The 26,408-nt window shown below is 37.7% G+C and overlaps 2 pseudogenes; both read right to left on the bottom strand.

Annotated features, from left to right (window-relative positions):
- LOC136398308 (cytochrome P450 4X1-like) overlaps positions 1 to 26,408 on the bottom strand; it is a 50,575-nt pseudogene that overhangs the window by 13,661 nt on the left and 10,506 nt on the right.
- On the bottom strand, positions 13,513 to 18,790 carry LOC136397273 (GTP-binding nuclear protein Ran-like; annotated as a pseudogene).

Below are 26,408 nucleotides of genomic sequence, written 5' to 3'. Positions count from 1 at the left end.
TTTCAATACCCGCACTAACATCATTAGATAGATCCTCAAGAAAGAAAATTAACAAAGAAACAGCAGACTTAAAAGACATACTAGGTCATCTCCATTTAATAGATATATTCAGAACCTTTCACCCTAAACAGCAGAATACACATTCTTTTCAAGTGCTCATGGTACATTCTCTAGGATAGACCACATGTTAGGGCACAAAAGCAGTCTCAACAAATTTAAGAAGATTGAAATCATATCAAGCACTTTCTCTGATCACAATGGCATAAAACTAGAAATCAACCACAACAGAAAAAACTAAAAAATACTCAAACACTTGAAAACTAAATAGCATGTTATTAAATAACGAATGGGTTAACAATGAGATCAAAGAAGAAATAAAAAAATTCCTAGAAATGAATGATAATGAGCATACATCAACTCAAAATTTATGGGACACAGAAAAAGCAGTCCTGAGAGGGAAGTTCATAGCATTACAGGCATATCTTAAGAAGCTAGAAAACTCTCAAATAAAGAACTTGACCCTGCATCTAAAAGAACTAGAAAAAGAACATCAAGTAAAGCCCAGAGCTAGTAGAAGGAAGGAAATAATAAAGATCAGAGCAGAAATAAATGACATAGAGGCTACAGAAACAATACAAAGGATCAATGAAACTAGGAGCTGGTTCTTTGCAAAGGTAAACAAGATCGATGATCCTTTAACCAGACTCACCAAGAAAAAAAGAGAGAGGACTCAAATAAATAAAATTAGAAATGAGAGTGGAGAAATAACAACTGACACAACAGAAATACAAAATATTGTAAGAAAATACTATGAAGAACTGTACGCCAAAAAACTAGACAACCTAGATGAAATGGACAAATTCCTTGAAACATATAATCTTCCAAATATCAATCTGGAAGAATCAGAAAACCTAAAAGACAAATTGCAACAAATGAGATTGAAACAGTTATCAAAAAACTCCCAAAAAGGAAAAGTCCTGGGCCTAATGGCTTCACAGGTGAATTCTACCAAATATTCAAAGAAGAACTAACTCCTCTCCTTCTAAAGCTATTTCAAAAACTCAAGAGGAAGGAAGATTTCCAAGTTCCTTTTATGAGGCGAGTATAATTCTTATTACAAAACCAGGCAAAGACAACACAAAGAAAGAAAATTATAGGCCAATATCCCTGATGAATTTAGGTGCTAAAATCCTTAACAAAATATTAGCAAACCGGATTCAGCAATATCGAAAAAAATCATACACCATGATCAAGTGGGATTTATTCTTGGAAGGCAAGGCTTGTACAATATTCACAAATTAATCAATGTGATTCATCACATAAACTAAAGGAAGGAGAAAAACCACATGATAATTTCAATAGTTGCAGAAAAAGCATTTGATAAAATCCAGCAACCATTCATGGTCAAAACTCTCAGCAAAGTGGGAATATAGAAAACATACCTCAACATGACAAAGGCCATCTATGAGAAACCCAGAGCCAACATCATACTCAACAGGCAAAAATGAAAAGCAATCCCCTTAAGATCAGGAAAAAGGTAGGGTGTCCCCTTTCACCACTCTTATTCAACATAATCCTGGAAGTCCTAGCCACAGTAATCAGACAAGAAAAAGAAATAAAAGGCATCCAAATTGGAAAAGAAGAAGTAAAACTATCATTATTTTCAGATGATATGATATTGTATATAGAAAACCCTAAAGTTGCAGTCAAAAAACTATTGGACCTAATAAATGAATTCAGCAAAGTGGCAGAATATAAAATTAATACTCAGAAATTAGAGGCATTTTTATACACTAAGAATGAACTGTCAGAAAGAAAAATTAAGGAAGTAATTCCCTTCTCCATTGCAACCAAAAAAATAAAATACCTAGAAATAAATTTAACCAGGGAGATTAAGACTTGTACTTGGAAAATTATAAAACATTGATAAAAGAAATTAGGGAAGATACAAACAAGTGGAAGTATATACCGTGCTCATGGTTAGGAAGAATAAACATCATTAAAATATCTATAGTACCCAAGCAATTTATAAATTCAATGCAATACTGATTAAAATACCAATGACTTACTTCAAAGATATAGAACACATATTCCAAAATTTTATATGGAACCAAAAGATTACATGAGTAGCCTCAGCAATCTTGAAAAGGAAGAATAAAGTGGGAGGTATCACACTTCCGAATATCAAGTTTATACTACAAGTCCATTGTACTCAAAACAGCCTGCTACTGGCATAAGAACAGGCATATAGATCAATGGAACAGAAGTGAGAACCCAGAAATAAACCCACACTTTTATGAACAACTGATATTTGACAAAGGATGTAAGAGCATACATTGGAGTAAAGACAGACTCTTCAACAATTGGTGTTGGGAAAATTTGACAGCTACCTGCAAAAAAATGAAACTAGACCACCAACTTACACCATTCACAAAAATAAACTCAAAATGGATAAAAGACTTAAATGTAAGCCATAAAACCATAAGCATCTTAGAAGAAAACATAGGCATTAAGCTCTCTGACATCTCTCGCAGCAATACATTTGCCGATTTATCTCCATGGGCAAGTGAAATAAAAGAAAGGTAAACAAATGGGACTGTATCAAACCAAAAAGCTTTTGCACAGCTAAAGACAATAAGAACAGAATAAAAAGACAAACTACACAATGGGAGAACATATTTGACAATACGTCTGATAAGGGGTTATTAACCAAAATTTATAAAACTTGTAAAACTCAATACCAGGAAGACAAACAATCCAATCAAAAATGGGCAGAAGAAATGAATAGACACTGCTCCAAAGAGGACATACAGATGGCCAATAGGCATATGAAAAAATGCTAAACTTCACTAATCATTAGAGAAATGCAAATTAAAGCCACAATGAGATATCACCTCACACCAGTCAGAATGGCGCTCATCAACAAAACAACACCGAATAAATGCTGGTGAGGATATGGAAAAAAGGGAACCCTCCTGCACTGCTGGTGGGGATGTAGACTGTTGCAGCCACTGTGGAAAACAGTATGGAGATTCCTCAAGAAATTAAAAATGGAACTGCCTTTTGACCCAGCTATCCCACTTTTAGGAATATACCCCAACAACACCATAGCACTGTTTCAAAAGAGAAATGCACCCCATGTTTATGGCAGCATTGTTCACAATAGCGAAGATCTGGAAACAGCCCAAGTGTCCATCAGTGGACGAGTGGATTAAAAAGCTTTGGTACATATATACTATGGAATACTACTCAGCCATAAGAAATGATGACATCGGATCATTTACAACAACATGGATGAACCTTGATAACATTATACTGAGCGAAATAAGTAAATCAGAAAAAACTAAGAACTATACTATTCCATACATAGGGGGACATAAAAATGAGACCTAGGACATTGACCAAGAGGTAGGGGTTAAGAGGGTGGGGGGGAGGAAAGAGGGAGGGGTTGGGGAGAGGAGGTGCACAAAGAAAACCAGTAGAGGTGCAGAAGACAATTGGACTTTAGGTGATGGGAATGCAGCATAATCAAATGTGAAAATAACCTAGAGATGTTTTCTCTGAACATATGTACTCTGATTTACCAATGTCACCCCATTAAAATTAATAAAAAAAATTAGGACAGGTGCTTGCCTTTAGAGGGAAGAGCTAGACTTATGATTGGGAAGAAGCTAGTAGGGTCTACTTTTCTGCATTCGTGTTATATTTCACAACAGTGTTAAAAATTGACTTATAAACCTATTTGACAAAAAATAAAAATAAAATTCTGGGATGCAGGTTCTGAGTATAGCTTTGCTACAAATGGTTAGGTACTTTTGGGAAAGCTTCTAAAACCCACATCTGATCAAGGCAATGCCCACTGAACTCTCACTTAATAGGTGCCCAAACTTAAGCCAGGTGTCCTTAAAATTGTCTTTTGACTTCTCCAAGAGCTGAGAAACCCACTGGACTGTTACTATAGTCCCTGGGACCCTATAGTCTCTAGGAACTTCTTAGGAAAAGAATACAAAGACCTGCAGGCAAGGAGCATCCATCTGGGAAGGTAATGAGCTTGCTGAGTTCTCTGGAAATGGATACGATTGTAGGGGTCCATCAAAGAGACTCCTTGATACACAATGTGGTGAATGACATCTCACCCAGCTGGTTCCTGTGAGTGGATACAAGGGAAGGACAGAAAGGAATTTAGACTCCATGTTAAGTTTGTAAATTTTTTTAAAATCTTACTTGATGTTTGTTACTGGTAAATATTATCTTAAGGTTAAAACTATTTTTCCAATTGATTTTTTTTTTTTTTTTGTATTTTTATGAAGCTGGAAACGGGGAGAGACAGTCAGACAGACTCCTGCATGCGCCCGACTGGGATCCACCCGGCATGCCCACCAGGGGCGACACTCTGCCCACCAGGGGGCGATGCTCTGCCCCTCCGGGACGTCGCTCTGCCGTGACCAGAGCCACTCTAGCGCCTGGGGCAGAGGCCAAGGAGCCATCCCCAGCGCCCGGGCCATCTTTGCTCCAATGGAGCCTTGGCTGAGGGAGGGGAAGAGAGAGACAGAGAGAAAGGGGGGGGTGGAGAAGCAAATGGGCGCTTCTCCTATGTGCCCTGGCCGGGAATCGAACCCGGGTCCCCCGCATGCCAGGCCGACGCTCTACCGCTGAGCCAACTGGCCAGGGCCGTCCAATTGATTTTGTAACAGAATATTAAAATTGCACTTTTTCTGCCTTAGGGTTAGCTTAGGTAGGTCCCAGATGAAGAAGAACCAAACAGGTACCAAATATCCTCATTATAAAGTGAGGTGCTAAAGTACTGGCAAAGGATTTGCTAAGGAGATTTCTGAAAACATGTAGTGAAACTTCTAGCTCATCATATGAGTCAAGAGTATAAGGAATGGCTAAGGACTGAAGAGAGGAGGCTTAAGAGTTTTGATAGGAAAAAAAAACACATTCTTCAAAGAAAATAGTTGGGATGCTGGAGAGCTGAGGAGAATGAAGGAGTGTGTTCCCGCCATCTCTTGTTAAGCAAAAGAGGTTTCTAGAAGGTCAGTTAGGAGGTCTGACATGTGTTCCCTAGAGTTTGTGAAGCATAAGACTGATAGGAAAAGCCATGACTCAGAACAGATAGAGAAGCAGGGGAGAGTATCAGGAAAAGCGAAGACGCTAGTGAGTGTCCTATGGAACAACAAACTGGCCAGAGGGAGAGCTCTGGAGCCAGCTTGAAGGGAACTTTAAGGAAAAGAATTCCCTTGCCCCCTGAAACACTATTGCAAAGTTCCAGTAAGAGAATCTCCAAGGAACCCATCTAGAACAAAAGGACGCATTTGAATATCCACCAAGCTAAGAAGGCAAGATCACAATAGTTCCAGCCACTTTCTCCCTATCCTCTCTCCTTCCTGGGACCATTTCTGGAAGGGGAAGATAACAGTGGGCTAGGGGAGGAGCTAGTCAATAAGGAGGCAACCACAAGTCCCTTATCCACCGTGGGCTTCCTGACCCAAAGATGTACTGAGCTGAGGTACTGGGAGATGCTCCAAGTGGATAAGAATTTGAAAATTTTAATATTACAGTGGATCAGACAGCTTAATTTCTGGAATGCGAATACTCTTTTGATTTAAATCAATCAGAATATGTGAGATCTATTCCTGATTTCACACTGGAAGAACCTACCCTACACAACAAGTTTGAAGTGTTGGCAGTAGAATAAAGTTTTATTAATTTATGTCCTAGGTACTCAAGTAGGTTCAATAAAATGATAGGAGATAGTATTTAGTCTATTCACTTTATTGTATTTCTATTTGCTTTCTAATTACTTGTTCTGAATGCAGGCTTTGACATCCAGTAATGTGAAACTTTAATTTAGAACTCTTTCCTTCTCGAGCCCAGTAAAAAAAGTCACCTGCTTAGTGTGGAACTTGGTATGTTTAAAAAACAATCTTGTTCATCTCAGCCCTGGTGCAAAAATAAGAGAGGAATTTTAACCCAATGGGAATCAGAGGCGTTGAGCAACTTTTCAGCTTTTTTAGTAATTGCACTTTGCCATGTGGTTTTATTACCTGTCTAAAGGAATTATCAATTCTCAGAATACTCTGTACAAATTTCATTAAATGTAACCATAAGGCCATATTATAGAATAAAACATATTTTATTTCCTATCATATCAGTGCCATTACTTTCATTAAAATAAATGGTTGGCCCTGGCAGGTTGGCTCAGTGGTAGAGCATCGGCCCAGTGTGTGGATGTTCCAGGTTTAATTCCTGGTCAAGGTACATAGGGGAAGCACCCACCTGCTTCTCCACCCCTCCCCTTCTTGCTTCTCTCTCTCTCTCTCTCTCTCTCTCTTGCAGCCATGGCTCAATTGGAGCGAGTTGGCCCTGGGCACTGAGGTTGGCTCCTTGGCCTCTACCTCAGGTGCTAAGAAGAACTTGGTTGCTGAGCAATGGAGCAATGCCCCAGATGGGCTTGCCAGATGGATTCTGGCCGGGGCACATGCGGGAATGTGTCTCTGCCTCTCCTCCTCTTACTGAGTAAAAATAAATAAAATAAATAAATAAATGGTAGTTAAAAGATCCTCAGGACTTTGTTTTCTCACTTGGCTAAGATTTCTTTATTGTTTTAACAGTTCACATAAGACAAACAAGAATGAGAAAGATCACTATTTGAGTTGTATATGTATTCATCATATTCAAGGTTAAAATATCTAATTAATGTTGGGAGATAGTATGCAGTGTTTCCAAATTCAATGAATGAATAAGAAGTGACTAATCAACACTGCATTTTGTGCTATATAAATTAGACCTTTAATTTATAGTAAGAAAAGACTATTAATTCTCATAAACAGTGAGATCTGTCCTACAGTGGTCCTTCATCTATTGCAGGGGTTAGATTCTAGACTCCCCTTCAATAGGCGAAAATCTGCGAAGTAGCAACCTTATATTTATTTTATTATTTATATATATATTTTAAGGCCATGGTCACTGAACCAATCAGCACCCAGGATACAGAACACAATGCTCTGGTTGGTCGCCTCCCATCCATTGCCAATAGTGTACTGTGTACAATCTCACGTGGACAAACTAACTTAAGCAGAAGTGGCCATAGCTGCGTTTTCCATATGTAAAAGTCTTTGTCTTGACTCATCTGCTGTATGCTTTGTATTTTCTTTTGATTTAATATTCTTTTAATGTGTTTTACATAATATTTTTATATTATTTTCAAAATTTTAGGCTAGAAAATGCTTATTTACTACAAAAATAATTAAAATAATAAATATAAAAATACCTATATATCCTGCAATATAGCAAAAAATCCTGCAATATAGCAAAATCCTGCAATATAGCAAAAAATCCATGATACAAAATTAGATATATGTACAATTTAAAAATCTGCGATACAGTGATATGGCAAAAAGTGAGCCGCTATATGGTGAGGGATGACTGTACAGCCATATAAATTCAAATTTCCCTTTATAAATATTCTAATAGAGCTGACTTTTGCATTTAAAGTATGATGTTTTCCCCCAACCATGGGTTGCTCTTCATATTTCTACATTACTGCCCCTTCAACAAGCAAAACAATTATATGTGAAATATCTAACTAGGATGAAGAGTGTGGTTTATATCAGGGGCATATGTGTTCTTTGCAAATATCATGTTCAAGGGGAAAATTCATAACCTGAACATCGGCCGGGGTCCAGCCCCGGGGGGGATCCAGGGGTCCCACAGGAAGAGACGGCATCGGCGAAATCGAGTGAGAGAGCCGAATTCTTTTCTTTTTCTTTATTCTCTGGTTAGCATTTACTGCCAGGCATCTCTGCCAATGGCTGGTCTAACATTACTTTTTATGCACACACACTAAGTTACAATCACATGGTATTTTGAATACATCATTGTTTTAGTTTCACTATGGTTACATATTTTTAGATAACAGTTAATTCATATATATAAGCTACAAGTCAGGTGGTAAGTCATTCAAAGTACAGTTATACAATAACTTGAATAGTAATAATAATATTGGTACAAACTTCTAAAAGATTAGTACTAATTAATAACTCTATTTTACTGTTGTTGTGAGTCAAGGGCGCAGAAAGAGATAGCAGACGAAATCATCAAGGACTAGCAAAGGACCACCGCTTGCTCAGGCAAATAGCCTTGAGTTCATGTAGTGTCCTAATTCTATTTTCACAAGACTACAAAAGTCTTGCTATTTAAGAAACTAACATAGCATTAAGAGTAACTTTTACTTAAAGATACATAGAGTGCACCTGCAAGATAGCTAGTAGCAACATAATATCAGAAGGCATTAATTGCTATTGCTGCTATGAATCCCACCACATTCCTCTCCTTATTCTTGGAAAATACAAAAATCTCATGAGAATGTTTTACTGAGAAAAGCCCAGCAACTGCCTTCAGTGACAAAACAAGTCTTTTAACAAAACATTCTTTATTTGCCAGCTGCACTCCTATCCAAGGCCACGCAACAGGCCACTCCACTACACTTTACCTAAGATTCTAATGTCTAGTTAAACTTTATTCATTTACTATATTCATACACTAGTTAAGTTCTAACTTTATTCTTTCTAACATGATTAATAAGAAGAAATTCTCCTACAAACTTAACCCTTTATGAGGGATATCATGGCCAGCCTCTTATGTTTATGAGCCCAGTTCAAGGGGCTTACAGGCTTTTCTGTGCAACTTACACCTTCTGTCTCATTTCCAAAGAAATTACTACAAATCTACAGGGAAATCACAGTACTATTATCCCTGTGCCATAAATAATAGCACACACCCAGGAAAGGGGGGATATAAGGCCAGATTAATTCAAAAGATTAAAGGGGGAAGTATTGTTGTGCCTTTCCTTTGTGGTGACTTTGTCAACCCGCAGCTGTTGGTCTTCACTGCGGTGACTCTATCAACCAGTAGCCATCGATCTTCTTTTGCTGTGACTTTGTCAACCAGCAGTTGTGGATCTTCTCCTGCTATGACCTAGTTAGCCAGCATTAGTGGATCGGCTCCCGACAAACATCATTAACAGCAAAATATTCAACGTCTAGCAAAATGGAGTTGAAATTTTCTATTTGGCCAACTCTTTTTTTTTTGTATTTTTCTGAAGCTGGAAACGGGGAAAGACAGTCAGACAGACTCCCGCATGCGCCCGACCGGGATCCACCCGGCACGCCCACCAGGGGCGACGCTCTGCCCACCAGGGGGCGATGCTCTGTCCCTCCAGGGCTCGCTCTGCCGTGACCAGAGCCACTCTAGCGCCTGGGGCAGAGGCCAAGGAGCCATCCCCAGTGCCTGGGCCATCTTTGCTCCAATGGAGCCTTGGCTGAGAGAGGAAGGAGGGGGTTGGGGGTGGAGAAGCAAATGGGTGCTTCTCCTATGTGCCCTGGCCGGGAATCGAACCCGGGTCCCCCGCACGCCAGGCTGACGCTCTACCGCTGAGCCAACCAGCCAGGGCCTTGGCCAACTCTTATCCATCCTAAAAGAGGTACCTTAAGTGTCAGATTTCCCAGGAAGTCTTCTTGAGGTCCCTACACTAGCTTAGGCACCTGCCTTCTAAGTTACTGAGGTAGCTAGCACATATCTCTCACCCTTAACATGTTATTCAGCTATTATATTTATGGGAAGAATGTCTCCCATATTAGGGTGTGAGCTCACTGAGGGTCAGACTCACGCCAAATGTTGCATGCATTTTTAGTGTCTCAGTACTTAAAATGTCCTTAGTCTACATTCTAAATTCAATTTCAGTAGGCATCATTTACTACTATGTTCCAAATCCAAAACCAATCCTAAGGTGTGAACAAGGAGATGGGAGAGAATGTCTACAATGAGGTTTAAATGATTCAGATGCTCACTCAGTTCTCTCAGATAGGGCTCCCACTGAGCCCCACTCAAGGTCTAAATTCATGTCTAAAGATCCAGTCCTCATTTCCAATGCATCAGAGACTGGGGGAAAAAAAGAAATAAGACATTTTACACATTACCAATGGAAAAACAATAACATAGATTACTTATAGATGCGTGAATCTCTTTTGCAAAAGGCAAAGGGATAACTCCCAGTCCCCCAGAAAAAGTGTAGAATGGTAGCCTGCCCCTTCTGCTTCCACATACACATCCTTTGAAGCACTAGAGTCATCAAGGTGCCAGAAGAAGAAAGAATAAAGCAATCCCAGGAGGAAAACCAAGACAAAATGTGTAGGAATGTAGATCTTACCAGGTGATAGAAGATCCATCTCCCAGGATGCCCCTGATCTCCTCCCGGCACCTCTCCTGATGCTCAGGGTTCTGAGCCAAGTGGTAGAGGAGCCAGGCAAGGCCCCCTCCTACGGTGTCTTGCCCCACCACCATGAATGTGTTCACCTCAGATTGCAGGTCAGCATCAGAGAAGCTGTCACCATTTTCAGCCTAGAAAGCACAATAGAGATATTTTTATGCAATTTCAGTTTATAGATGTTTGGATTCCCAATCAAAATAATGGATTTAAGAAAAAAATTAACCTTTCCAATGAAAGTTTCAATTTTACCTCAATTCAACAAATATACACCATGAGCCACACATTGCTTAGACCATAAAGGAGGACCAAGCTTAGATAAGGAAAACAAGCCTTGCAAAGAACTCCCCCAATCATCCTGCCAGACTTGTCTAAATTTTCTAACACCTCATCATCAACATTTTACCAGCTTACCCTGTGGCTCATTGTCTTGTTTTCCTGTACTATCATGTATCTTTACTTTAGTCACAAATCTTTTCGATTTAATAAAAAATTTAGTCTGACCTGTCACTAGACTTTCTGTAGTAAGAAAGTTGCAGAATTCTATCTTTATCTCAAATTGTATGAAGTCAACCCATCAATTCAAAAGTATTGTTAAATTTAGTTAATCAGCTTTACTTTTGTCTCTTCTCCTCCCACTCATCCACCTACTCACATAGTTAACTAGATATACAAGCAGGCTCAAAAATTTGAAAGATTTATCTGGGCAGAAAGGACAATATCTAGAAAATCCCAATACTTTATCCTTGAGGGGTTTTCTTCTCTCCTGGATTGCTTTATCTGTGTTAGATTAATACTCCCCATTATGAAAGTGGCAACAAAGTAAAGTAAAATATAGAGCAAGCTGTGGCTCATAAATAACTTCAATTTACAATTGCCTAATTTCCTGGGGACAGAGTGGGTATATCTCTTAAAACAGATTTAATTTGTTCCTGCCCATTTGGCTCAGTGGATAGAGTATTGGCTGGACATATAGATTTCCCAGATTCAATTCCCAGTCAGGGCACACAAGATATGTGACCATCTGCTTCTCTCCCCCTCCCTCTCTCCCTTCTTTCTCTTTTCTCCTCCTACAGCCAGTGGCTCAATAGGTTTAAGCGGCAGCCCTGGGCACTGAGAATAGCTTGGATGGTCTCAGTGTCAGCCTTAGGTACTAAAAATAGCTCAGTTGATTTGAACATTGGCCCCAGACAGGGGCTTCTGGGTCTGTCTCACTATCTCCCCTCTTCTCACTTAAAAAGCAAAAAAGCAAAAAAAAAAAAAAAAAAAAAGATTTAATTTTTTGTAGATGTTTATTATCCCATCAAATGACAGTTATTGATCAAAGCTCCAAAGACATAGGCTTCAAATCAATATGGCAGAATAAGTATATGCTGTGCTCACCTCCTTTCATGACCATGTCAAAATTACAGCTAAATTATAGAAAAACATTCTGTGAGAACCACCAGAACACTAGTTGAACAGAACTATAACCAAAGATATAAAGAAGAAACCATGTTGAGACTGGTTGGGGCGGTAGAGAAGTGAAGCAAGCTGGTCCCACACCCACATGTAGTAGTTAAGTATTGGGAGTGGTACAGATGGGCCAACAATATCCAAGACTCAAGTACAACATGAAGCCTCACATAACCCACACAAGTGACAGTCCTGAAGCACCTAGCTCAGGTGAGCACAAAGAGTGTATCACTGAACTTCACAAGAGATTTACTGCATAAGACCATGATAACAACATTGGGAAACATAGTGATCTACATAATATACAGAGACAAACACAAAATGGCAGACTAAGTGGGAGACAAAGAAACATGCCCCAAATGAAAGACCAAGAGATCCCTAGAAACTAAGTGAAATGAAGGCAACCAAATTACCATATTCAGAGTTCAAAACAATGGTTATAAGCCTGACCAGGTGTTGGTACAGTAAATAGAGCACTGGACTGGGATGCAGAGGACCCAGGTTCAAAACTCCGAGGTTGTCAGCTTGAGTGCAGGCTCACGAGCTTGAATGTGGGGTTGCTGGCTTGAATGTGAGATCATAGACATGACCCCAAGGTTGCTGGCTTGAGCAAGGGGTCACTCATTCTGCTGTAGCCCCCTCATCAAAAGACAAATTAGAAAGCAATCAATGAACAACTAAGAAGACAAAAGAGCCACAATGAAGAACTGATGTTTCTCACCTCTCTCTCTTACTGTCTGTCTGTCCCCATCTGTCCCTCTCTCTCTGTCACAAGGACATCAAAAACAAACAAACAAACAAAAAACAAAAGAAAAACAACCAAAAAACAAAACAATGGTTATAAGAATGCTCAAAGAACTTAGGAGAAGAATGTAGGATCTTAATATGAATTTAAACAAAGAGAGAGTAAGCATTAAAAAGAACATAGAGCCTGACCTGTGGTGACGCAGTGGATAAAGCATCGACCTGGAAATGCTGAGGTCGCCAGTTCGAAACCCTGGGCTTGCCTGGTCAAGGCACATATGGGAGTTGATGCTTCCAGCTCCTCCCCCCTTCTCTCTCTCTGTCTCTCCTCTCTCTCTCTCTCTCTCTCTCTGTCTCTCCCTCTCCTCTCTAAAAAAAATGAATAAATAAAAAAAATAAAATAAAAAAAAGAACATAGAGAGCACAAATAAGAACCAATGAGAAATAAAGAATACAATATCAGAAATAAATACTTAGAAAGAATGAACAACAGCAGGTTAAATGAAGTAGAGGACTAAATCAGCAATTTAGAGGAAAAGATAACAGAAAACATCCAAGTAGAAAAAAAAATTAAAATGAGGGAAGTTTAAGGGACCTCTGTGACAACACAAGGGTAAAAATATTTGTATCAAGGGATTGAGAACCTATTGGAAGAAATAACGGCTGTCAGTTGATTTCTTCTTCTTTCTAAAAGATATTTGCAATATCATTTTATTCTGATTCTAAATGAAAAGGAATGGAAATGACAGTAAGAAACAAATTTTTACTACTGAATATTGTGATGCAACTGCAGTAGCCTTATATTTGACACCTAATGAGGAAACAACTGTGTTCTAAAACAGCTACATACGCAGATCCAAAAAATGAAAGTACTTTTTAACTGCCACATTCACTCTGAAGCCCATTCATCTCTTTCAACTTCCCAAAGATAAAGCACAGATTCTGCTTAGCTATATAATGAAGTGGTAAACATGCTGGACCACTGATATCACGGGATAGTTGTCTATTAAACTAGATTTCTGATGCCGGGCTCTAGCTTCCATTTCTCATAGGTCATCATCCTCATCTGGCAGTGTGGTGGTCTGAGCAATCTCTATATCATGCTCACACTGTGTTTCCAAAGCTGGGTCCATGACAACTTCTGGTAGGGCTATAGCAGGCATGGCAACAAATTCTCAAGTAAGGTCTCCAATTAGTTTTCTAGCAAGACAGAGGAAGGCTTTTCAAAATTGTAATTACTTTTGGTAGAAATGCCACATTACTGAAGATTCTTCTTTTCATGGAAACAATTGATTTTTGCCTTAATATCCACTTTGCCTTAGTATCCACTTTGTTGCCACACTACATGATGGAATGTTTTCACACACTGGAACTATATCTCTATGTTAGTTAGGCACATCTTGTAAATAACTCATGATGTTACATCAAACATTACAATAGCACACTGTGCTTGGATGTAATAGCTGTCTCTGAGTCCACTGACCTTCTCCTGGCCCACTGTAACGACACATTAAATTTAATAGGTTCTCTGATGTAGTGGAACATGAGGGATGAATCTCAATACCCAGGATGGCAACACACTTCTCAAATTCACCAGTCAGGTAATGTTTCACAAATGTAGTTTTCAAAGTCCTATGGTCACCAAACAATGCAAGTTTGAATTGAATTTGGGGTTCTCTTTGGATGACCGTGGTGATGCTACTTCCAGAATCTCCTTGGGCCCATCTGACTGAGCAGCTATCAGCTGAGTTTGCAACAGAAACACTTCAGGCAAGAAGGGATTGGCACAAAATATTCAAAGTGGTGAAAACAAGGACCTACAACCAGACTACTCTACCTAGTAAGGTTGTCACTTACAACATTTACAATTGAAAGAAAAGCTAAGAGTTTTTCAGACAAGAAAAAGCTGAAGGAGTTCATTACCACCAAACCAGTATTAAAAGAAATATTAAAAGGTTTTCTTTAAGAAGAAGAAAGACAAAAGAAAAGAAACATAATTATAAAAAAGAAAATGGCAATAAACATGAACCTTGAAATGTAGATGGATTAAATTAATGTAATTAGATTAAATACTCCAATCAAAGACATAGGGTAGCAGGATGGATAAGAAACAAGACATATGTATATTCTGCCTACAAGAGATGAACTTCAGATTGAAACACACTCAAAGTTTGAAAGTAAAGGGATAAAAAAAGTATTTCATAAAAATGAAAACAAAACAAAAACTAAGACAGTAATACTTATATCAGACAAAATAGCCTTTAAAACAAAGGCTATAACAAGAGACAAAGAAAGGCATTTCATAATAATAAAGGATTAACCCAACAAGAGGATATAACTCTTGTAAAAATTTACACAACTCTTGTAAAAATTTGTGCGCCCAATGCAGGAGCAACTAAATTAAAAAAATTTAAATTAAGATATCAATCTCATTAAAAATTCATAAAAAATAAAATACCTAGGCATAAATTTAACCAAAGAAGTAAAATACCATTGTATTCTGAATATTATAAAACATTACAGAAAGAAATGGAATAGATAAAAATAAATGAAAGTATATACCATGCTCATGGATAGGAAGAATTAACATTGTTAAAATATTCATACTGCTCAAAGCAAAGTATAAATTCAACGCAATCCTTATGAAAATACCAATGGCACTTTCTTTTCTTTTCTTTTTTTTTTTTTACAAAATTAGAACAAATAATTCAAAAATTTATACGAAATACAAAAGACCTTAAATAGTCACAGCAATTTGGGGAAAGAACAAAGTTGGAACTATCACACTACCTTATATCAAACTATACTGCTCTCAAAAAATTAGGGGCTATTTACAAATGAATATGAAGCAATAAAAAAAGAAACATTTTTTTTTTATTAACCAAGAACATCAAAAAAGCAAAGACCACATCAAAGAAAGTTGTTTGATTATGCAAATGAGATGCAAAACCATCAATCAATCAATCAAACAAACAAACAAACAAATGAGATTACATCAAACCAAAAAGTTTTTGCACAGCAAAGGAAACCATCAACAAAAGGAAAAGAGAGCTTAATGAATGGAAAAATATATTTACCAATGATACATCTGGTAAAGGATTATTATCTAAAATTTATAAAGAACTCATGCAGCTCAAAACTAAAAAAAAATATCCAATTAAAAATGGACAGAGGACCATCTGACTAGGTGGTGGCACACTGGATATAGCATTGACCTGGGATGCTGAGGACCCAGGTTTGAAACCTTGATGTTGCTGGTTTGAGCGTGGGCTCACCAGCTTGAGTGTGGGGTCTCTGGCTTGAGTGTGGGGTCATAGACATGACTTCCTAGTTGCTCGCTTGAGCCTAAAGATTGCTGGCTTGAGCAAGGGGCCATTGGCTCTGTTGCAGCCCCCCAGTCAAGGCTGCATATGAGATGCAATCAATGAACAACTAAGGTGCCACAACTACAAGTTGATGCTTCTCATCTCTCTCTCTTCTTGTCTTCCTGTCTGTCTGTCCCTGTCTCTCCATCTCTCTCTCTCTCTCTCTAAAAAAAAAAAAAAAAAGGCAGAGGACCTGAATAGACATTTTTCTAAAGAGGACACACAGGTGGCCAATAGACATATGAAAAGATGCTCAATGTCACTAATTATCAGGAAACGCAAACCAATATCACAATGAGATACCATTTCACACTTCTCAGAATGGTTATCATGAATAAATGAATAAACAAGTGTTAGTGAGGATATGGAGAAAAGAGAACCTTGTGCACTGTTGGTGTAAATGAAAATTGGTGCTGTCACTTTGGAAAACAGTGAGGAAGTTCTTCAAAAAATTTAAAATCTAGCCTGACCAGTGGTGGCACAGTGGATAAAGCATCTATCTGGAATGCTGAGGTCACTGGTTCAAGGTCCCCAGCCTTCCCGGTCAAGGCTCAGGCGAGGAGCAACCATGAGTTGATGCTTCCCACTCCCCCCTTCTCTCTCTCTCTCTCTCTCTCTCAAAATCAATAAATAAAATCTTTTAAAAAATTTTAAATAGAAACTCAATATGACCCAGAATTTCCATTTCTGGGTATTTTTCCTAAGAAATCCAAACCACTAATTTGAAAAGATATATGCACCCTTATGTTCACTGCAGCATTATTTACTATAGCTAAGATATGGAAGCTACCTAATTATTTATTAAGAGACTTTGGATAAAGGATAAGTAGTACATATAAAAAATGGAATATTACTTGGGCATAAAACAGAACGATATCTCACCATTTGCAACAACATGAATGGACCTAGAGGCTATTATGTTAACTGATATTAAGTCAGACAGAGAAATACAAACTTCATTGATATCACTTATACTATATGTTTGAATCTAAAACAATATAAATGAAGAAATGAAGCAGCAACAGATCCATAGATGCAGAGAGCACTGCTGGTTCCCAGACTGGAAAGGGGTTGGAAGGCTGAGTATAAAAGATGAAGTTATTAAGAATTATAAATTGATAGTTACAAAATGGCCACAAGGATATAAAGTACAGCATAGGGAATATAGTCAATAATACTGTAATAACAATGTATGCTGTCATGTAGGTACTAGATTTGTCAGGGGGATTACTTTGAAAGTCATATAAATGTCTAACCACCATGCTGTACATCTAAAACTAATATAATATTGAATGTCAACTGTAATTGAAAAAAATTAGTTTAACATTTAATCTTTTCCCTAATATTTTGCATTTTGTGTTTCTTTTATCAAAATTATTGAATATAAAGAAAATGTAAAGACTATATTCACCAAGTTCTATGAAGATGCCACAAAATCCACTCCTGTTCACTCCATTGAGGCATATAAATATTTTATTTTCTGTGTGGGCCATTCTGGGAACAGGTTTGAGAACTACTGCTACATATAATGATTATTTATGTCTTATACTGTTTCTAATCTACTTATCTGTGTCTTTCTAACAATATCTATATTCATGTGTATATATATGTGTGTGTGTTTGTTTGTTAGTGTGCATATATTGCTGTATCTTACAGGTTTCCTAGGGATGCATATATTTTATATTTAACATTTATTAAGTTCCAGGAACTGTCTGAAGTACTTTACATACCATATGTCTCCATGTATAAGATGCTCCAATGTATAAAATGCACCTTAATTTTGGGGCCCGAAATTTGAAAAAGAAAATGTATTACATAAAATTATTGAACTCAAGTTTTATTCGTCATAAAATCCATACAACTCCTTATCACTGTCAAAACTCCCATCCATTAGCTTGTCCTCATCTGTGTCTGATGACGAGTCACTGCCTTCATGTATTGCCTCATCTATGGCATTTGAAATGCCACACTTCTTAAATGACTTGACAATGATCTCAATCTTGATATTATCCCAGGATCTTTTCACTCAGGTACAAACTTCTCCTATGGTTTGTTTCTTCACTCTTCCTGCTGATGTCAAATTGTCCCCAGAAGACTTGATCCATTGGTTTCATTTGTTTCTCATGGCAGCTTTGAAGGGTTTGTTAATGCTGACATCAAGTGGTTGGAGCTGGGATGTCAAGCCTCCATGTATGACAGCAAGTTTTGTTTTTTTGCTCTGCAGCAATCTTCTTTGTGTTTTTTTGTTACATGTGCCCTGAACTGATCAAGCACCATCAGGGCAGGTTTGTGTAAGAGCCCACCTGGTCTCCTCCAAACTTTCTCAAACCAGATCTTCATCCCATCTTGATCCATCCAACCCTTGTCATGAATGTGGACAATCACTTCTCTAGGAATGTCTTCTTTTGGCATTGTTTTGTGTTTGAAATCAGCATAGGAGGCAGCTTGGTTCTGTCAGTACAACAAGCTAGAACAACTGGATCATGGCTCTTTTCATGTCCACTTGTCTTCACAGTTACAGTTTTCATCCCCTTCTTATCAACAGTTCTGTTACTTGGGACATCAAATTGAAGGGAGATTTTGTCTATATTTGCAATCTGCCCCAACTCACACTGATGTGTCTTCCAACATTGAATGACAAAACAATGAAATTCAAGGACCTTCTGCTCATAGCTTTCAGGCATCTTTTGGGCAAGTCTGGTGCATGTATGCATGCTTAGTCCATTCCGTTTCATGAACCTGAAGCACCAATTGTGTCCTCCTTTGAAATCAGTAACTTCTTTTTCATCAGCAATTCTTCTTGTTTCATGCTGAACCAATTTTGCGGACCTAGGAATTCCAATTGCTCTTTCCACTTCAATACATATCTTCAATTCCCTCTAAATCAGTCCATTTTGCTGACTTGCCTCTCATGGCCTTCTTCTGCCGTGGCATTTTCAGTAAGGTTTCTTTTTCCCATAGCCAATTTCAGATTGATTTTTCAGTTGAAGGAGGACCAAACTCACGTTTAGTAGCACAATTTCCATTCACTTTTGCAAACTGGATCACTTTTAACTTGAATTCAGCACTGTATGAAAATCTTTTCTAAGCCTCTCTGGGCAGAACATGGCAAAACGTAACCTACCGTAATATACCCGTAACAAGTGGGAAACAATGAGCGCAAAGATAACAAGCTTGAAAAAGTGGGAAATGCAAGTAAAGAAAACTACAACCACTGTATAAGATGCACTCAATTTTTAGAACCCAAAAATTTTGAAAAAATATGTGTCTTATACATGGGAAGCTATGGCATATTAACATATTTAACCATCACCACAAACCTATGAGCGAGGTGCTTCCCCCATTTCCATTTTACAGATGAAAGTGAGACAAAGAAGTAAGTAACTTGTCCAAAGTCATACTGCTAGCTAGTAAGTGGTAGAGCTAAAGAAGGATTAACTACTTGACAAACATTCTGTATTACAGTGTTCATTAAAAGTAATGTTGAATTGCTTAGAAAGCTTAATCTATTTCAACTTTTATGTTTATGTTTTGGTAAAACCTTTTTTTTTTTAAATGAGAGGAAAGAAGATAGAGAGACAGACTCTCACATATGCCCTGACCGGGATCCACCCAGCAATCCCCTCTGGGGCACATGATCAAATCAACTGAGTTATTGTCAGTGCCCGGACTGACACTTGAACCAATTGAGCCACTGGCTGCAAGAATGGAAGAGAGAAAAAAGGGGTGCAGGGAGGGAAAGAGAAGCAGATGGTCTCTTCTCATGTGTGCCTTGACCAGGGATTCAACTCAATTTCCGCAAGCTGGCCCAATGCTCTATCCACTGAGCCAACTGACCAGGGCTATTGGTAAAACTATTTCTAAATTAATTTTTTTAAAACTTTATTTTGTTTGTTTATTCTGGTAAGAACTCTTAACCTGAGCTTTACCCACATAACAGTACAGTATTGTTAATAGTAAGGCACTATGTTGTAGAGCAGCTCTCTTGAACTTATTCATTTTCCATAACCAAAACTTTATATCCACTGGACAACTCCCCATTACTCCCTTCTTTTGAGTGTATGTCCACATTTACTCTGTTCCCCTAGTCATTCTTATGCGGCATAAATATTTTTCACTTCTTGTTATTACTGCAATCATGGTGTAAAAAGCCAAATGCCATTTATACTTTGAAATATTAAGTACCCACTCATACTATAATTGTATTAATAAAAATTATGCATAACAAAAATGATATAAAATGTTGAATGCGGAGTGACGTCACGGAAATGGCGCCGTGAGCAGCGCGTCCGACAGATCTCCCCAAAATCTCAACAAATTTATCAACTAGAAACAGAAAAATTTATCCTCGGAGCATCCCGGAGTTCCACACACACACTGAAAGCGAAAGGACTGTTGCCGAGGAGGGAATACGCCTGTGGTGAGTCAACCCACACGTGCAGCTGCCCGCGCCGCGGTCCGGAGAGTCCTGGCCACCGGAGTGCACTAAGAAGCCGCGCGCGCCCCGTGCCGCAGTCCGGGAGGGGCGCCAAACCTGTCTTTCCTAGTCGGGAGATTCTCTCCATGGGCGGGGCACCTCACCCAGCCATTCGAGCTAACAATCAAGCGTTGGGGGAGGGGCGCGCAGGCAGCCTGAAATACTCTCTGGAGCACAGCTGCAGATCCAATCACTGAAATTAGCTTAACCCACGAAATCTGCGCACCCACGGGGCTCTAATTGATAAGATCTCTCCCAGTTCAGCGATCCAAGACAAGAGGCATAATATTTTTCAGTGCCTTTCACTAAAGGGGCGGGGGCAACTTCTGATTGACAGAGCCTCCATATTCAGGGATATACCTAACAAGAGGGACTTGGCAGATATTAAGATCTATACAGCAAGCAGCGAATAGTGCATCTTCTTTCCAGCCAAAACAGGCTACAAAGTGTGGAAAGCCTGGGTTGAGTGGTCCAACTTGAATGGTAGGCGCTGAACAGTCACCTTGACAACAATTGACTCCCAGCCGCACCTGATTACGCTGGAGGCTCTGACTGCCAGAGCCTTACCCAGAGCCTTGCGCTGAGTGAGGATAGAGTGGGGATTTCCCAGCTCTTTGAGCCTCTTACTCCCCAGACAGAAGCAGTGGCAGCCTCATAGCTGGATCACCAGGCTGCTAATTCAGGAAGGGGAGACTAGGGGAGAGACTCCAGGAAAGCAAACTCTCTCATTGTTGGACTCTGCAAACGCCAACAAGCCTTGACTACCAGCGAGACTAAAGCCATTTATATGACATTGCCATAGAATCCCATCAACTGCAAATCCCTACCCTAAGCGGGACACAGGGGCAGAACCTGGGGTACAGAGTCATCGAGCCAGGAAAGGAGAGAAAAGAAAAAGGAAGAAGTTAACCTCTCAAAATCAAGAAAAATCCACAGACTTTATAACTTGTTCCACTAATTCTTTGTTGTTGTTGTTTCTTTCTTCTTTCTTATTGCCTTTATTATTATTTGTATTTCCTCCACCTCGGTCCTTTTATTCTCTGCCCATCTTATGCTACCCTTTTCTTGAACTACACTACCCATGAGTGTTACATTTTATTTCTTTTCTTCATCCTTACTCTCCCTTAGGGTTACACTCCAAAACCCTTAATTCTCACTCTCTCCCCTTTTGTTTTCTTTTTGTTTTTTTTCCCTTTCCATTTTTCTTCCTTTGTTTCTCTCTTTTTCTTATTTTTTCCTTTCTATTTGTTTCTTCTTTTCTCCTTTTACTTTTCCTCCCATTTAATCCTCAATCACGAACAAATTATTTAATTTGGGACTCAAGTTTTTTTGTTTTTTTTTTGTTGTTTGTTCTTTTTTTTTTCTTTTTTTCTTTTTTTTTCTTTTCTGCTTTTGTTCTTGGTTTTCCTTTATTTGTTTGTTTTTGTGGCATTTTGGGTACTTTTTACATTGCTTTTTAACTCACTAGCATTCCTCCCAACCCAAAGTCTCCATTGTATTTAGTCTTTGCTCCACTTAATACAACCGATTTTTACTTATTATTTTTATTTTTTTCTTCTTTAAATATTATTATTTTTTCTTTCCTTTTTTCTGTTTCCCTCTTATCCCTCTCATTATATCTCTTAGTCAACCATCACTTACAAGCAAATCATTTTATGCTTGTCTAAGATATCCTCCTTTTTTTTTTTTTTTGCATTTAGTAGGTCCCTACTCCCTTTTATGCCCCTTGAACTCTTCACCCCAAACCAGGCCCTCTGTTATAGGCAGTTTTTGTTCCATTTAGCATAATATAATTCACAGGTCATCACGATATTTACCTAAAGAGGTGAGAGGAGGGGAGGAGAAGAAAGAAAAAAGGGGGAAATAATAAATTATTACTTTTTTTGTGTGTGGAGTGTTTTCCTTTTTTTTTCTTTTATTTATTTTTTTTTCCCTTTTTATTTCTTTATTAATTTCTAATTTAACATTTATCAACAAGACCACCTTCAGATGCCAATAAGAAAAAGAAAATCGAATATTATGGATACAAAAGAAGAGAGGTAACACAAATAGATGTAGAAAAATGCTATGGAGAAAAGATTTAAACATATTGGAAGCCTTGGAGCCAAATGACAGAGAATTTAAAATAAAATCTTAAAAATACTCAGAGATATGACAAGAAAACACAGAAAGGCAATTTAGGGAAATCAGGAAAACAACTCAACGATCACAGAGAGATATTACCAAGGAAATTGAAACTATAAAAACAAATCAAAAACAGAAATGAAAAAACTCAATTCACGAACTGAAAAACGAGATAACAAGCTTAGCTAATAGAACAGCCAAGATAGAAGATAGGATTAGTGAAATAGAAGACAAGCAACTTGAGGCACAACAGAGAGAAGAAGAAAGAGACTCAAAAATAATACAAAACGAGAAAGCCCTACAGGAATTGTCTGACTCCATCAGAAAGAATAACATAAGAATAATAGGTATATCAGAGGAAGAAGAGAAAGAAAATGGAATGGAGAATATACTCAAACAAATAATAGATAAGAACTTCCCAAGCCTGTGGAAAGAACTTAAGCCTCAAATTCAAGAAGCAAACAGAACACCGAGTTTTCTTAACCCCAACAAACCCACTCCAAGGCACATCATAATGAAGATGACACAAACCAATGACAAAGAAAAAATTCTCAAGGCAGCCAGGGAAAAGAAGAATACAACATATAAAGGAAGACCTATTAGATTATCATCAGATTTCTCAGCAGAAACTCTATAAGCTAGAAGAGAGTGGACCCCAATATTCAAAGCCCTGAAAGAGAGAAACTTTCAGCCACGAATACTATACCCATCAAAGCTATCCTTCAAGTACGAAAGATGAGAGAATTTATCATCAGAAAGCCCCCACTCCAGGAAATACTAAAGGGGGTTTTCCAACCAGATTCAAAGAACAAAAGAAAACAAAACCACAAGTAACAGCTCCACCAAGAAAACAATAAAACCAAACTTAAACTGTGACAACAAAAGAAGAAGAAAAAGGGAGAGAAAAGATGAAGATTAAACAGTAGCTAAGGACGATGAAGCGCAGAAGATACTCATAAGAAAGGGTACTACAATGAATATGGTAGGTACCCTTTTCATTACTTATGGTAACCACCCTTGAAAAAACTACCACAAAAACACTTGACTTAAAAAAGGTAGCAACAGAGAAAGAAGTATGGAAAACAAACAAACAAAAACAAACAATAGAAAAAACAAAAGAGAAGAATCAAACAAGATACAAAACTAACAGAAAGCAATTTATAAAATGGGCAATAGGGAACCCACAAGTGTCAATAATTACACTAAAGTTAAATGATTAAACTTACCAATAAAAAGACACAGAGTAGCAGAATGGATTAAAAAAGAAAATCCAACTGTATGCTGCCTACAAGAAACTCATCTAAGCAACAAGGATAAAAACAAATTCAAAGTGAAAGGCTGGAAAACAATACTCCAAGCAAACAACACCCCAAAAAAAGCAGGTGTAGCAATACTCATATCTGATAATGCTGACTACAAGACAGAAAAAGTACTCAGAGACAAAAATGGTCATTTTATAATGATTAAGGGGACACTGAATCAAGAAGACATAACAATCCTTAATATATATGCACCAAACCAAGGAGCACCAAAATATATAATACAGCTACTTATTGACCTTAAAACAAAAACTGACAAAAATACAATCATACTTGGAGACCTCAATACACCGCTGACGACTCTAGATCAGTCATCGAAACAGAGAATCAATAAAGATATAGTGGCCTTAAACGAAATACTAGAACACCTGGATATGATAGACATCTACAGGACACTTCATCCCAAAGCGACAGAGTATACATTTTTCTCTAGTGTACATGGAACATTCTCAAGAATTGACCATATGTTGGGCCACAAAGACAATATCAGCAAATTTAGAAAAATTGAAATTGTACCAAGCATATTCTCTGATCATAAAGCCTTGAAACTAGAATTCAACTGTAAAAAAGAGGGGGAAAAGCCCACAAAATTATGGAAACTGAACAACATACTTCTAAAAAATGAATGGGTCAAAGAAGAAATAAGCGCAGAGATCAAAAGATATATACAGACAAATGCAAATGAAAATAACGACATATCAGAATCTCTTGGATGCAGCAAAAGCAGTAGAATAAGAGGAAAGTTCATATCACTTCAGGCCTATATGAACAAACAAGAGAGAGCTGAAGTAAACCACTTAACTTTCACACCTTAGGAGCTAGAAAAAGAAGAACGAAAGACAACCCAAAACCAGCGAAAGAAAGGAGATAATAAAAATCAGAGCAGAAATAAACAGAAATAGAGAACAGAAAAACTATAGAAAAAATCAATAAAAACAAGGAGCTGGTTCTTTGAAAAGAGTCAACAAAATCGACAAACCCTTGGCAAGACTCACCAAGGAAAAAAGACACAGGACTCAAATAAAATAAATTCCAAAATGGAAAGAGGAGAAATGCACCACAGACATCATAGATATACAAAGAATTATTGTAGAATACTATGAAAAACTATATGCCACCAAATACAACAATCTAGAAGAAATGGATAAATTCTAGAACAATACAACCTTTCTAAAACTGAGTCATGAAGAAGCAGAAAGCCTAAAGAGACCAATCAGCAGGGAGGAAGAATAGAAAAAACTATTAAAAACTCCCCAAAAATAAAAGTCCAGGCCCAGAACGGTTATACTAGTGAATTCTATCAAACATTCAAAGAAGACTTGGTTCCCTATTGTACTCCAAAGTCTTCCAAAAAATTGAAGAAGAAGCAATACTTCCAAACACATTTTATGGAGGCCAACATAACCCTCATACCAAAAACCAGGCAAGGATGGCACAAAGAAAGAAAACTACAGACCAATATCTCTAATGAATACAGATGCGAAAATACTAAACAAAATACTGGCAAATCGAATACAAGAACATATTAAAAAAATAATACATCATGATCAAGTGGGATTCATCCCAGAATCTCAAGGATGGTTCAACATACGTAAAACGGTTAACGTAATACACCATATCAACAAAACAAAGAACAAAAACCACATGATCTTATCAATAGACGCAGAAAAGGCTTTCGATAAAATACAACACAATTTTATATTTAAGACTCTCAACAAAATGGGTATAGAAGGAAAATATCTCAACATGATAAAGGCCATATATGATAAACCATCAGCTAACATCATATTAAATGGCGTAAAACTGAGGACTTTCCACCTTAAATCAGGAACACGACAGGGTTGTGCACTCTCTCCACTCTTAATTTAAGTGATGCTAGAAGTTCTGGCCAGAGCAATCAGACAAGACAAAGAAATAAAAGGCATCCATATCGGAAAAGAAGAAGTAAAGGTATCACTTTTTGCTGATGATATGATCCTATACATCGAAAACCCAAAGGACTCCACAAAAAGATTACTAGAAACAATGTAAACCAAATGTCAGTAAGTGGTCGCAGGATACAAATTAACATCAAAAGTCCATTAGCCTTCTCTTAGGCCAACAATGAAATATTAAGAAAACGAACTCAAAAAAATAATCCCCTTCATGAATTGCAACAAAAAAAATAAAATACCTAGGAATAAACATAACAAAGAATGTAAAGGACCTATATATGAAAACTACAAGGCATTGCTAAGAGAAATAGAAAAGACACAATGAGATGGAAAAATATTCCTTGTTTCTTGGATAGGAAGAATAAATATATTAAAATGGCCATATTACCCAAGTAATATATAAATTTAATGCAATTCCCATCAAAATTTCTATGACATTTTTTAAAGAAAATGGAACAAAAAAATCATAAGATTTATATGGAACTATAAAAAACCCTGAATAGCCAAAGCAATCCTAAGGAAAAAGAATGAAGCTGGGGCATTACAATACCTGACTTTAAACTATAGTTATAAGGCCACAATAATCAAAACTGTATGTATTGCAGGAAAAATAGACACTCAGACCAATGGAACAGAATAAGAAAGCCCAGAAATAAAACCACATATATATGGTCAAATAATCTTTGATAAGGGGGCCAATAACACAAAATGGAGAAAAGAAAT

Source organism: Saccopteryx leptura, chromosome 3 (genome assembly GCF_036850995.1).
Source record: "Saccopteryx leptura isolate mSacLep1 chromosome 3, mSacLep1_pri_phased_curated, whole genome shotgun sequence".
Lineage (NCBI taxonomy): Eukaryota > Metazoa > Chordata > Mammalia > Chiroptera > Emballonuridae > Saccopteryx > Saccopteryx leptura.
Note: the sequence above shows the minus strand (reverse complement) of the source record. Positions and strands in the feature narration are given on the sequence as shown.